At 42.6% G+C, this 14790-nt stretch overlaps 1 long non-coding RNA gene across 1 annotated transcript; it reads left to right on the forward strand.

Annotated features, from left to right (window-relative positions):
• The first annotated feature begins 1836 nt into the window (after nucleotides 1-1836).
• On the forward strand, nucleotides 1837-11325 carry LOC127476926 (uncharacterized). The gene is made up of 3 exons (XR_007906787.1): nucleotides 1837-1906; nucleotides 10010-10139; nucleotides 11025-11325. It is a non-coding gene; the product is annotated as an uncharacterized LOC127476926 (long non-coding RNA).
• The last annotated feature ends 3465 nt before the right edge of the window (nucleotides 11326-14790 follow it).

A 14790-nucleotide genomic window follows, 5' to 3' on the forward strand; every position in this document is an offset into this window, starting at 1 on the left:
ATTTTTAATGAATTCTTTGGATGCAAGAGCCAAGAACTCTTAAAAAAACCCTTGCCCTGCAGAAAATGCACCTTTAAAAACCTCTTTGCTTTGAATGAAACATTTTTTTTAGTGAGTCCTCATTTTATGGCAGACACATGCTTGTAAAAGTTGCCATTGTTTGTGTGGAAGGTGTGAGGGAAAAAATACAAAGGGGAAAACTGGCAGATGCTTTACCTCAGCATCCCAGCTGGTTCAGAGATGGCTTCCCCAGCCCTGGCTCTGCTGAGGAGCCATTGGCACATGCAGCCTTGCTGACTGCAGCACTTGGGAAATTTGGGAGCCAGAGCAGTGCATCACCTTTTTCTCCAGCTCTAGGTTCCAGTTGTCAGAGATGATCTCCTCAATCACTGAGGGAGGCTCCTTTTAGGAGGGAATTGGGAACGTGGCAGTGGTGCTGCCACCTCTCACTGCGGTGTGCAGGGAGCTCTGATGAGTCTGCTCCTTCTTCTGAACCTCACAGAGTGGTCTACATGCTGTGGCCATGTCCGTGCTCTGGCCATTTCCATGCTCTGGCCATGTCCACGCCTGCTTGGAAAGGACCCTTCCCTTCAGCACACACATAAGGAGCAGAATCCTTGTCTGCCGGGCTCCTCACCTCATCCCCAGAGGATGGGAGCACTCCTTACCTCTCTGAAGTTGGGAGAAGGTGTTTTTAATTCTAGTTGAGGAACTGGCTGCTTCAGTTTTATTGCAGAATCATGCTAGTAATACATCCAGATTACTGCAGCTCACAGTAAGGAAGTCAATTTATAATGACTTTGCCATTGTCCTGTTGCTAATGTGCCACATTTGATTCTCCTCAGCTGGCTTTGAAAGGTCTCTTTGAGGAAGGAGGAGATAGCACCCTTGCTTATGAAAAAGGCAAATTATACCCAGGGGCAACATCTCTGCACAACAGGAAAAGGGCAGCCTCCTCCCAGGAGACACGGCCCCAAATTAAATGCAAGTAATTTCCTGACTAACCTGTGATTTCTATCTGGTTGTGGCTTCTGGCATACAGCTAAGTCTCCAGCTCTTCTGTTCTGTTCAGCAGGTCTCACATGTGCTTTCACTTTCATTTCCAAACTTTAATACAGAACAGCCCATCCCCACAACCTGCTGCTGGGGCAGCAGGGCCGAGGGTGCTGGCTCTGGGTTGTGCAGCAGGAGCAGGGACTGTCTGGGTGTCAGCCCACAGGAGGGGTCCCTCAGCCACAGCAGCAACGTGCCAGCAGAGGAGGTGGGATGGGGGGAAGAGCAACACAGTCCTGGGAATGGTTCCTCCGGGTCCCATGTGCCACCCAAGAGGGTTTAGGGTCTGGCAGGGGAGGAGACACCTTGGGAAGGGGATGAGCTGTGGCAGGTCCCATGAAGTGTGTGATGCAAGCAGAGAGCCTTCAAGAACAACAAAAATTACATTCAGCCTTTCTGTGGTTACTCCTAGGAGCAAGCACAGCCTGGAAGGAAGGAACAGCAGACACAACAGCCTGCAAGGTCCACTGGGCAAGCAACCACCGATTTATTTTACCAGGTGTACTCTACCATGGTTTATCCCAAATACCTGTCTTGATCTTGTACTTGGACAGCATTTGGGGATAATTTCTATGGCATTTGGGGATAATTTCAGCACTTTTGCATTGGGAACTATCTGTTCAGTAGATCACCTGCATGTGGGTTACAGACATCACTGAAATGATGTACATAGAGTCAAATGGCTGACCCTCTTTTAAGTAATCAGTATGGTGGTTGAAAATTCCATGGTAATAAATACAGGGACATGCCAAAATCAGCTCTAGAAACTATCTAAAGTTGAAACTAATGTGTGTGTGTTTATAGTAAAACCAGATACCAGGTCCTTTACTGCTCCCTGATACCAGAAAAGATGGTGAGTGATCATATATTGAATTACTTTTTTCTTGATGAATTTAGACTTTAAGGAACTTTACACTCAAAATGCATTAGAACATTTCTAATATTTTACTCACATCAAGCTGGAGAAAGAAGCAACATCAATCTTTTGATATTTAAGGTCTAGGATAAAGTAATTTTATTTATTCTGGTTTTAGAATTTCATTTGAGAGTACTATTTTGCCACTGTTCATTTTTTTTTAATTTAAATAGTTAATCTCTAGTGTGTCTTCTGCTGTAGCAGCAAAAGCATTCCTTCCTAGTAATGAGAGAATTTCTACTGGTGTGAGTAAATTCATACTGGTCACCACATACAGAAAAGGCTGTACTATAAAGAAACCGTACCAGTGTTATTATCAAAATAATAAAAATAATAATCAAAATAATAAAACCTGTGTGTGTAAATGATAAGGGACACTTGTGCCATTTGTTGAGAAATTGGCACAGGAACAGCAGTGAATGAAATATATCTGGGATTGATAACCTGATTCATATAGTAAATAACAGGTTGTACAAATTTAATCAGTCAGAGAACTATTACATGTGTAAGTAGATACTCTGAGGGGGCAAAAACTTATACAATGCACAGGTCTTAAGTGGTCAGTCTGCTCTTGAATTGGTTGTGAAAATGCTTATCTGTGTCAAGGTGATTCTCAGGTTGGGGGATTCATTTTAATTTCTGAAATAACTGGCCTATAACCAAAAGTAGAGATTTTGATTTTGATTTTGAACTTACTGCCATTCAAAGAATGAGATGCTTCCTTCTGATCATCTCTATCTTAGGCCCAAAAGAACCCTAAAGTCCAAGCAGATTTAATGGTGTGAATTTCAACCCCATTTCTGAACAAAACACGTCAGAAATGATCAGTTTAGGCAACGTTTTTTCATGAGATTAAAAATAGACACCAGCTTGGTAAAGAAGTTCAGAAATACTTCAATACCTCTGGGCAATGTTTTTTATTTGTAAGAAAACCAAACAATAAACCAGGGTTTTGTAGGAAACTTTTGCAAGAGTGTTTTCCCAATAATTTCTGTGGAGAAGGTGCCTCAGGTGTTGCAGCTATTGCTGATGCTTTTGCTGCACAACGTTTGAGTGTGTTACAAGACATATGTAGCTTGACGCATATATTAAAAAAAAAAAAAAGACAAAAGAAAATATGTTTTCCTAGCTTTTTTTTTTTTTTCTTGATACTTGGACTTCAGCTTTGGCTGGGGTGAACTTTTGTTTTTGGTGCAGTGCCCCTGCTTACGACAGAAACGCTGGATGTTTCATTGCTCCCGAGGAAACGCCGCGGCACCGTATTTACAAGATACCCTGAACTGTCAGTCTCCTCGAAACACAATGTATTTAATACAAAGCCATTAAGCCTTGTAAAACTGTCAAAACTGTAAGTGACACGTGCAATAAAAGCGGGTGGCGTGAGCGGCCCTGGCTAATCAGGGCTGCTGATATCAGTGCAGCTGATCACGGCGGGCGCGAGGGACGTTTCGACAGCTTTACGGCCCGCGTGGATTTGGGTTATTAAAATGGTACAGTTCTGTAAGGAGTTTGGGATTTAATAAAGCGGCACAGAAACTACAAAAGGGACAATATATCCCGCTAAAAATGAGCCAGGCTTTAAAAAAAAGCGAAGTAAAAAATAAAATAGAAATAAACAGAGACGGGGCGCGAGGCCGGGTGCATGTGCGTCCGTGTGTGCTCGGGAACAGGGAAACCAGGAGGGGCTCTCCCTTCCCAACTCACACCGGTACGGGCTGCTCGTATAAACCACTTTTATGTATTTATAGCTCGGCAAATACCTTGCATCTGTGAGACCATAAAACAAATTACAATGTATCCAATTACTTCAAGGTGGCGAATTGTGCTTAAACTTAATGACTTGTACAGATTATAGGAGAAAGAGCATTACCTGTTTAATGTCTTTTTTAATAAGTAATTCCCAAACAAGTGTAGTAAATGGGAGGTTGGGAGTTTGTTTTGGTTTGCTCTTTTTCCCTTTTTTTTTTTTTGGTTTGCTTTTTTTTCCCCCCTGAGATGCAAAACCAGCAGGCCCCTGCCCTTGTGAATGCAAGGTAATGCGCCCTTTTATTTATTTTGCAATCCTTGGAACTGCTCCCCAGAACACAAACATGTCAGAAAACGAGAGACGAGGATACATATTCTTAAAAAAAAAAATAAATCTATAAATTCAACCTAATGGGGCAGATATCAGAAAAATGTGTTGGATTGAAGGCACATAAATCACCCCTGGTTTCCTGGCATGAGCTGGCACTGCGTGCCTTATATTTCAGCCAAATTATTCCATTTGTTTCTGAAGATATTTTAATCCCTCGTGACCTCAAACTTCCCGTGAACCAGGGCCCGAACAAAAGGCCGCCCACTGTCTTTGCAGTAAATCTGTTGTCTCCCTTCCCGGCCCGCAACCTGGGATCATAGATCACCCCTGCCCCGCAGCTTGCTTCAATTTACTCAATTAACTCGAGTAAAGCACTTGTAAGTTTGCAGATGTTGCTTTATTATCAAGGCCTAAAATGTCCAGGAGGGCTGAGGAGCGCGAGGTTACGGGGAGGTTGTGCAGGGGGAGGGAGGCACAGCCCCCCAGCCCTGCCCCGGGCGGGCTCTGCGCCCCGGCCACCTCCTGGGGGCCCTGCTGGGGTCCCCCTGCTACCCTGGGGCCATCCCATGCTATCTGGCACAGGGATGGGATTGCAGAACCAGGTATTCCACCTCGGGACGAGATAATGTGATTAACAGATGTTTAATTGGGCCATCTATCAAGTGAAGAACCTGCCCTAAAGTCAGCGAGGCTAAGTAAATTATTTCCAACCCTGCAGGTGTTGGACTGGCAGTTCTATTACTCTTCTGAAAACGGGCTTTAGAAGATTTTTATATGAAAAGATAATTTATTTCTATGGGGACTTTTTGCAAGGGCATGCAGTGATAGGACGAGGGGGAATGGTTTTAAACTGAAGGAGGGAGGATTTAGATTGGACATTAGGAGGAAATTCTTTCCTGTGAGGGTGGTGAGCTACAGGAGCAGGTTGCTCACAGAAGTTGTGGCTGTTCCATCCCTGGGGCATGTGTTCAAGGCCAGGCTGGAGAGGGTTTTAAGCAACATTATCTAATGGAAGCTGTCCCTGCCCGTGGCAGGAGGGTTGAAACTAGATGATCATTAAGGGTCTTCCAATCCAAATCATTCTATGATTTTATTTAGGTATATTTATGTACATTCTTTGTTTACATAATGTGCTTTCAGGTTTGGGCCCAGTCCTCCTGCATCTTGCATGCTGGGGAGGGACAGGAGGAAAGCCAGTGGCCCTCTCACCACACCATCCAGATAAAGTCTTGTGTCACATCTTTTAATGACTTCCCATCAGCTGTAGGTATGAGGTGGAGAAAAATCTTACAGAAATACCTGGGTCAGTCAATACACTCCAAACCCTGCCAGTAGTATAAAGACATGGGTGGGATGGAGACAGGGGCTTGGGTGGCACAGGGTCAGGAGACTCCAGGTATTTCACCATCTGCTGGTCTGAGGTTATCATCTGGGTTCATCCCTGGTTATATATGGATTTTTACTTTTAGTTCTTGTGGTTTTCTGCCCTTTTAAGCTTCCACTTTAATTCTTAAGTTGTTCCCTAAATCTCAGTCAAAAATATTATGGAAACTACAAGAGGTTTCAGGTGAAAACCACACTAAGAAAGGTAGTTTTCAGTGAGTTTGCAGAAATATAATTGTTAGATTTTGTTAGGGGCAAGGTGCATGTTCATTTAAAAGACCTGTAGATTCGGAAATTTTGTTAACAACAAATATTAGACCCAACCTTTAGCAGGGATGGGCCAGAGGCCCATTTACTTCATGGAAACTCCGTTTACATCAGGTCACAATTTGACCTGGAAACTGAACCTCAGCATGGTGAGAAATCAGCTTTCAGTGTTTCTGCAGATTTCACAGCAAGTTTCATTCAGTTATAGCTACAAACTGTGTTTTTTAGGGAAGCTCAACTTAATAACCATTTAACCTGCATTCATTCACCACCTGACTACTTTTAAGGTGCTTTTTTGACAGTTACAAAAATACCCACCTGTAACTTCTGTGGATCATTTTCTTCTAGCTACAACTTTTTCCTGTCAAACTACACTTGTTGCAGCAGAGAAGTTTTTAGAGCTGCTGTGATGCCCATTTCTGCTGTGCACAGGGGAAGCAAAGAAACTTCTGAGCAGCCTCTCCACCTTTTTCATTAATGTCCATGAAACAGTGACAATCTAAAAATAGGCCTTTCCCTTGGACACATTTCTTTCCCAGGACAGGGCTAAAATTATTGTAGATTCTCTTGCGTATTCTGCAGAACATCTTTAGCCAGTCTTACACCTGAGGAGCAGATAGGGCTTTTTGTGTGCAGCAAAATGCTCACTATGAAAGAATAACAGGAGCAGCTGTCCAATCCAACCCCAATCCAGCAGCTGTCAGGGTTTGCCTTGCTGGTAGTCCAGCTCCATGATCACAAGGCACTTGACAACATCTCACATGATCATGTGTTTTACTGTGTGTGTCACTTACAAGTATGTCAGATAAGACCAGATCTCTAGAACAGCAAGGACAGAAAAAAACCGAAGCTGTGTTCCTGGATATCTTTCAACCCTGACATCATCCAACCTAGGCACAGTATGCTGAGAGTTTTGCAGTTTCTCAGCTTTGCAGGCATCTTTATCAGGCTGGGTTGGCCTTAAAGGGTTTTGGCACATGAAGCAATTTCTAATGGTGACAGTAATTGAGCAGGCTGGAATGAGTTAAGCGAGGTCCGATTCTGTTGGTTGCTCCTGCATCATCTAAACTGAAATTTGGGGTTGATAGCAAGCCAAGTTTTTAGTCCTCAGTTTTCAGTATCTGTAGTGCTTTAAATGGAGAAGCCAAACTAAATCTCAGGGGAAGTCACATGGCTCACAAATGTGGATGCAAATGGCTTCATATAATTTTTGTATAATATTTTGTGTGTGAAAGTCTTTCAAACTCTTCTCAGCTTTTAAATCTCATAAGAGAGTCTTTAATTACTCTTTGAATATGCCATTATATTTCTTTTTGTACTCACAACATTTTTTTTTAAATAGTGGTCTGTTTTGTTTCTGTACATAATGGAAGTTAATAAAATATGTGCCAGAAGCCAAAAATATGATGAGCTACAAGGCATACTCCAGACCGTAAGGAAAAAGAAGAAAGAGCCCGTCTGTAATTCCACAGTTTATCAGTATTTTTCCTTAGAATAGATATTACTTTTGGTCTGTTTTCCCCAAAATATCTGGCCTGAATCTAAATAGTTTGCCCCCTTTCTAAATTTGTAGCTCACCAATTTGTGCTCATTTGAAATCTCTTCCCTGTGCCAAAACCTGACTGTTGTTTAAGTCCAAAGCTTAAGTCCAAACTAGAGGTTCCCCATGTCTTTTCCTTTTTCATCAATGTATCTGGGTTGGATCAGACCTGTTGAATTAAGACAGCTGGGGAAGGAATCTCAGCAACATGCTACAGATCCATAAATGTATCCAGTTTGGTTGTTGCAGCAGAAAGGTGCATGTCTGTGAAGGCACCAGCTTGCTGTTCCTACATCTCTGAGTGGCTCATTCCCACTTCTTTTAGGCCCTTACCTTAAACACCTGTGTTAAGAAACTGGTTGCCTGGTTCTGTAGACAATGCACAGAGATAGAAATCTTACCTGAGCTGCCTCCAGTCCACAGAGGGATCTTGGTGACAGGACTCTTGAAGTGCTGGGATCTGGTTTAGGAATTTTGGCTATTTGTCATAAGAAATAAATCTGTCCATCAATCAACCTGTTTTACTGAGTGTTCCAGAAATGGTTGGAACCTGATTTTTAAGCAGTTCTGCCCATCACTGCTTCTATATTTTTGGTGTAAGTAGCTCATCTGAACCACATCAGAGTTTTGTCTGATGCTGCTGTCTGGAGGGGGTCAGCAGGCTCTCAGGAGCACAAGGCTCACTCACCACAGTTATCAGATATACAGGCAGATTTGTGACAAATGTCTGATCTTCCCCTCCTGGCCAAACTCAGCTAAATGTGTTCACAAATAACTGGCTCAGCTTTCTTTCTTTTGGTAGGGACAGGCCATTAGCAAGTGACACCTTAGGAGTGACCACTGTCTTTGCAAAAATGTACAAGTGGCACCAATGGCTGTTGGCAGAAGGAAAGGCACAGAAGTTTCTTCAGTCACTGACATGAATTGAACTTGCAGCTCTCCTGTCTATACTCCCACCTTTCAATAAAAATAATGCCTTCTGACTTGGAATGTGTGTTGCACTGGATACAACTTAGGCAGCGTGAAGGAGGGATTGCTGAGCTCTTAAACACTTTGTTGTTGCTGAAACAAGGAATTCTCTCTTTCTTTCTTCCTTACTCCTCTGTCTTCCATTGCACTCGCTGCCTGATGAGTTTCTGCATCCCTGCATGAAGATTTTAGGGCCATTGCTCATCTCATGCAACCTGGTAACCTGGCTGAAAGGCCAGCAAGGCTGGAGCAGCACAAGGGATGAGATGACTTTGAGGTTTGGTGGCTGCAACTCCACTGAATTAGGTGTCTGTGCTGTCACTTAGCAGCTGGCATATAAGGAGCTATCTTTGCTCAGCTCCTCTCTATCAATGCACCAGCTGTCAGCTATTGATAAGCTGCTATCAAAACCTGTTACCTAAAAGCTCATTTGGGTGTAATTATTCCAACTCCAGCCACTGTGATGTTGGTGCTGGTTTTAACAATCTACAATCAGGAAACAGCCATTGACTTAAAAAGGAGATAGGTCAGCTCTCAGCCTGTAAAACACAGACCCATCATCTCAAGCGTGGCAGGCTCTGTGGGGAAGCAATATCCTGTGCTGGATATCCATGGTGCTGTTGAAAAGCCAGAAACATGTACAAGGAGTGAAGCCTTGTCAGGCTCCTATCACAACTGTCTTCATGATTTTCACAGTTCGGAATGCTGGCTGGAAAGGGTTCATGGCTATGTCTTGCCACCACTTATTTCTTTCTGAATCCCAGTTTTGGAAACAGTTTTGAAATAATTTCCTGTACATGATGAGGTACACCTTTTTACCCTGTTTTTTCTTTGGGACCTTCTACTTGGGACTGTGCACTAAATAAAGATCTCTTATTACCCTATATTTGCCAGTTATTTTATAGAATTACATTGCACTATGATACTCAGAGGCATTTATTTCAATAACCAGCGTGGATCATGCATTCTCAGGCCTTTTACAGAGGAATAAGTAAAGAGTGATGCTGTGAGTTTGTGTGTTGAAATGTCTGTGTGCTTATTCCAGCTGTGTCTGCTGGGCAATCCCAGTTCTCTCTCCCTGCCTACCTGGTCCTGTTCTTAAAGCTGCCAAGACAAGCCCTCTCTGCACTAGCACTGCTGCTGGGGCTTGGGAATATTTTCAGCTGGTTAGCCCATCCAGCATTGCTGCACTCTGCTTCTCACCAGCATGTCTTCACTTTGACCCAGATGTCTGGGCTAACCTCTCTTTCCCCTTACAAATCATTCATCTGTGAACTACTGGCATCCCTACTCACATATTTTTGTGTGCACCTCAGTAGGAAATGTATGAAATCAATGTACCTTAAAGAGCATCTCAAGCAGGTTGAACTTTATATTCCTAATGAAAGGTCTTAACAATGTTGCTTCAGACTCAGCTGCAGTTCAGCCTCTCACTTTTCTGCTCCTAAATACAATTTTATTTGGTATCTTAAAATCAAGTTCCAGCAAATTCCATATGGTCTTGTTGTGAATCATGAGCCTACTGTGTGTCTTCTCTGAATACTGGCTTGGCTTTGCACAGATTTACATAGAAAAGGCTCAGAATAAAAACTTGCATTGCCTCCACTGGAAGAAGTTGAGATGTGTTTTTAGTTCGTTGTTGGTATGAAAAGTCAAACAAAAATATACTGTAAAAATAAAAAAAGATGTTTGGCACATGGTCGTGGGTTGAAATGATAATTATAAACACAGGGAGTTTTTTCAACAGAATTGAATTTTTGATTCCAACATCCCTCTTTTAAATAGATTATTTTATTTTTAACAGGAAATTTCAGAACATCATCAACGAGAGGCAGCTTTAACCTGGGTAATGGAGGTGTTCTTTTTCCAGCTCAGATCCCACCATCCCATTGCAATCAACTGTTGAGGAATAACAAAACTCATGACAATGTTTGGTACGTAATCTTTAATTTTTTATCCAGAAAAGTAAGAAAGCATTTTATGCAAAATAATAAGAGCAATGTGAAGGTCACCCAGTACTCTAGGGAAGCTGGAATGTACACAAATAGTCAGTGATTTTGAAATAAGTTAGTATCCTTTTTTTTTTCTATTTACAACATCAGTGGCACAATGACTATCAGAAATATAGACTAAGAGAGTCCTAAAGAAAGACATTTTGGGTGTCTGGGTGTTTTTGCCATTGAAAGTCCTGAGATTCTGCCAGTTACACTAAAGGCTGTTTTGTTGGCAATGGTTGGATCTTTTCCTTTTTTTTTTTACATAAGCAAAGTTGAATAATATGCAGCAAATTGAATGACAGATACAATTTTGAAGGCTAAAACCTAAAACCTTTAAGCAGTGATTTAAAAGCTAATTATTATGGATATAGCCATTCAACATTCATTTCTTAATATTGTTCCCTCAAGAAATAGTGATTTAGTCAGCCAATTATTTTATCTCTTTTAGGGATACTTTCTTAATTGCAAAACAATCTAAAAATATAATCAGCATGCTAAATACATGTGGTATCTTGTTTAGAATGCCATGTTGGAGGAAGAATGCAATTAAACTGTCAAAACGTAATTGTTTCTCATATTTAATTTAAAGAGGTTGATTCACATTTGCTTTTCAGGTTTAGGAGTTAAAAAACAAAGCAAGTTACTAGCACAACTACCAGTTTTTAATAAATACAACATAAGCTCAGAGCACTGGCAAAAGCTGCCTCTGTCACGAGATGTTGCCATCAAAAGATAGGCAAATATTCCCCTTTTCTCAGTTCTCATGGAACTGGAGTTCAGAATTCAGAGTTTCAGTAGGTAAGATGATATCTGTGATTTCAGGTGCAGCTCTAACACAGAGTGAAGTGAGAACTGCACACCCTCCCTCTGCCCCATTGCCTGTGGAGCCACTGCTCCTCAGAGACATCTCCACCCGCTGCTGCTCCCTCTTGCTGCTGGAGGAACTCTGGGAGAAGGGGACCTTGAGCCAGGATCCATCCCACCGAGCTCTCCTCCTCCTCACTCCTGCTCTGGAGGAAGGGAGATCCACAGACCTCACCCTTGCAGACCTGCATCCAAACCACCTTTTACTTCCAGGGCAGAATAAGTGGGGTTTTCTCCTTTTCTGTTAAATGTGATGATAATTCAGCGATCCTGTACCTCTTTTTTTTTGGTAGCAAATGACTTTTTAAAAGTTATATGACACCCATGTAAGGAAATCTTTGAGTGAAATTAATCCAAAGCTGCTGGGCCCACGTCAAGTTGTCAGGGGCTTTTCAATCCCACTTATCTCCTGAACAAAGACAGAAGCCCTGTGGAATCAGGAGCACTGGGATTTAACTTCAGATCTTAGATGGGGTGGAAATCTAGTGAGCACCATGCTGAATTTCATGTTGTGGTAGTAAACATGGTATCACAAATAATTCCAGCCTACTCACCCGAACCTCTTACACTTCCATATGGCTTCCTTAAGTGATACATTTTCAGGTGAACAGGCAAGACACTCATGTACAAATGCAAGACAGAATTCATGATCACACACACATTTCCTTAAGTTTGTGTCTGCTTTTCCTTGGACATGTTATCTAACAGTTTATTTGGAAAATTACAGTCTTTAAAATGCTCTCGTTTAAGTAATGTTTAACTGAAAATATAGATTACTGGAATTTTTTTTTGTAACTGTATTGTTTCTTATGTATTGTTTGAATCCTATATATATTATTATATATACCAACTGAGTGGATTTACTTTGATTTTAGATTTTATGTTTTGTCAATTCTGTAACTAGAACAATAAACAAAACTAGTAGATTGTTATCCCATTTATGGTGCAGCCTTAAGAGAGGGCTGAGAACTCAACTTAGCAGGTGGGTTCCCACCTATTTATTGCCAACAGAGTAGTTCTGCAGTTTTATTCCTACATACAAAGGCAGGATCTGGCAGAAATGTGTTTAAAGGTCTGTCTGTCTCTGTCCCCTAACACCTTCCCTTCTCCTTACAGTATTCTCCTTATTTTCTAAGAGGATCCAGCTGCATGTGAGATGCTATTTGGGAAGGGGGCATTCTTGGTGCAAATTGAAGTACTAACAAGACTCTGGCAGCAAGAGCTAAGAGGTTTACAGCTATGCCAAGGCTGAATGGACACAGATTTATACAGAATTGCAGGTGACACGTCCTTTACTATGGATAGAAATCCCTGTCAAATATTTTCTGCAGTAGTCTTGCCCAAAAATCCAAGCCCAAGTAAAGTACACAAAGTGGAAAAAAAGTCTACCTGTGCAGCTGATGGAAATGGTGCTTTATAATGAAAAATGTGGGGTGGCTTTGTGGCCAGAGGCCCTGCCTAGAAATACAGAGTTGGGCCTCTAACACATCTCACTGTAATTTGCATGAGAGACCTGATTCTCAGGCAGTGCCTGGGGAGCAGGCAAGAACAGTGACACCAAGTCCATACTGTCCAATTTAAGAGTTAGATTTGAGTATTTGCCCTTAAGCATGTGAAACCAGCTCCTAACCAAATTCTTTTTCCAGTTTGTGTCCGTATTGTCCTGCCCCACCATAAAAAGGAAAGTAGATTGCAGAAACCCAGGAATCTTCAGCAGACTTGACCTGGGCTTCCTGCAGAGCTTTGCCTCTTCTGTGACAGTAGGGATAGGTCGAGGGGGTCCAGGCCCTTGGCGGGACTGTGGGCCCAGGGTCCACCAGGATGCCGAAAGGCTGTTCTTTGAGGCACCTCCAGGTCCTTCTCTGCCACATTTACCAGCCAGCAAGCTCGAGGTAAAGAAAAACAGTATGGCTGCCATTCTCCCTTCTTGTGTTATCACCACCTTTTCACAGAATCAGAGAGTCATCGAGGTTGGAAGGAGACCTTCAAGACAATTTAGTCCACCCATGAAAACCCAGCATCACCACAACCACCTCTAAACCTTATCCCCAAGTGCCACATCCAAGAACCCTTCCAGAGACAGTGACTCCATCACCACCCTGGGCAACCCAAAGCCTAAAAACTCCTTCAGTGATTTTTCTTTTCTAATATCCAATATGAGCCTCCCCTGGTGCAACCTAAGGCCATTTTCTCTTGTCCTTTCACTCGGGACATGGCAGAGCAGACTGAGCCTCACCTCACTACAGCCTCTTTCAGGTAACTAGCAATGAGGTCTCCCCTGAGTCTCCTTTTCTCCAGACCAAACAACTCCAGTTCCCTCAGCCACTCCCCATGGGATTTGTTTCACATAATCACAGAATGGTCTGGGTTGGAAGGGACCTTAAAGATCATCTTGTTCCAACAAGGGACACCTTCCGCTAGACCGGGTTGACTCAAACAGAGATTACACTTTTCCAAGGTATTTATGTATTCTCTGTTGCTGTAAAAGTAGTACTGGTGTGTATGTGAATATTTGAGAAGAATCAAACCCAGTGGTGAGCACAGAAGGAAGGAATGTACACCACGTGTGCACACCTGAGGGGTCTAAAAAACTAAAGCTCATCCATGCCTAATTACATCCCTGCATATCCACGGGTAAGAAGGCTGAAGGAAGAGCTACTCACTCCTCACTTCAGTGAAGTGAACCTACAACTGTAGTACCTACAGGTACTACAACTCATAAAAATGCAGATTCCTTTCCTTTTTTTTTTTTTTGTCCAAGATTTAGCACTTCCTCTTAGTATTTGGGCTTGACTACTTGAGCCCTCTCTGTAACATTCTTTATGAAATCAGTGGGAAAGCTGTTTATTTGGAGTTTCACTATGCCCTTCACCAGCTTCGTTGCTTATTGCATGTTTTCAACAATGCTTCTGACCCAAAACCAGAGCAAGGCTGGGCTGTGGATGCCACTTTTATGTCTGCTGCCACCCAGCCAAGGAGCAGCCCCACAGCCAGAAGTGTGGGAGGGGCTGCATTTTAACAGTTTGATCCTGCAAACCCTCCAACTCTCAGTGGCTCCACCAGAAGCGGAAGCAGATTAAAAATTCCCCGTTGCCCATACGTTTCTGCAGTCATCCCCACTGGAAAAAGGCTCTGACCTGCCTGTGCCAGGCCCAGCCTTGAGTGGAGCCCGGGAATTCCAGGGGAGATGTGCATCCTGTGGGATCAGGCACTGGGGTTGCCCGTTTGCAGTATGACAAAAGCCAGCTGGCTCAGGGAAAGGGCTGCTGCCCACGCTCAGCTCCCCCTGCACATGTGTGGGGCTCGGGATAACAACTGCCAAGTCCACAGTAAAAGAGGCCAGGCAGGAAGCCAGCCACATGGCTACTCTAAATGATATTAATAAGACTTTATAAAAAGTTAAAAGCACAACGTAGCTTTTCAAAGTGTTTCTCAGAGATCTCTACATGTGTATAGGTGTTTCATGTCCATGAGATAGAGGCTCAGGGTAAATTTAATGCAGTATTCTTTTCAGCCTAAGAATTTTTTTATTATTTTTTTTATTTTTTTTTTTTTACTCCCGAAAGCTGTTGATATAAACTGGGACTCATTAAAAACACCTTGTGTTTTGTTTTTCAGAAATTTTGAATTTCTGTCGTTCCCTGGGTCATTAGAAAGCAATGTAGCATCAGCAACTGTTCTGAAGGAGCCCTATCTTGTGAGGAACAGCATATTCCTGCTGCAG

The sequence above is a fragment of the Manacus candei genome, unplaced genomic scaffold, assembly GCF_025592945.1.
Source record: "Manacus candei isolate 608988 ecotype Guabito, Panama unplaced genomic scaffold, ASM2559294v1 h1tg000050l, whole genome shotgun sequence".
Lineage (NCBI taxonomy): Eukaryota > Metazoa > Chordata > Aves > Passeriformes > Pipridae > Manacus > Manacus candei.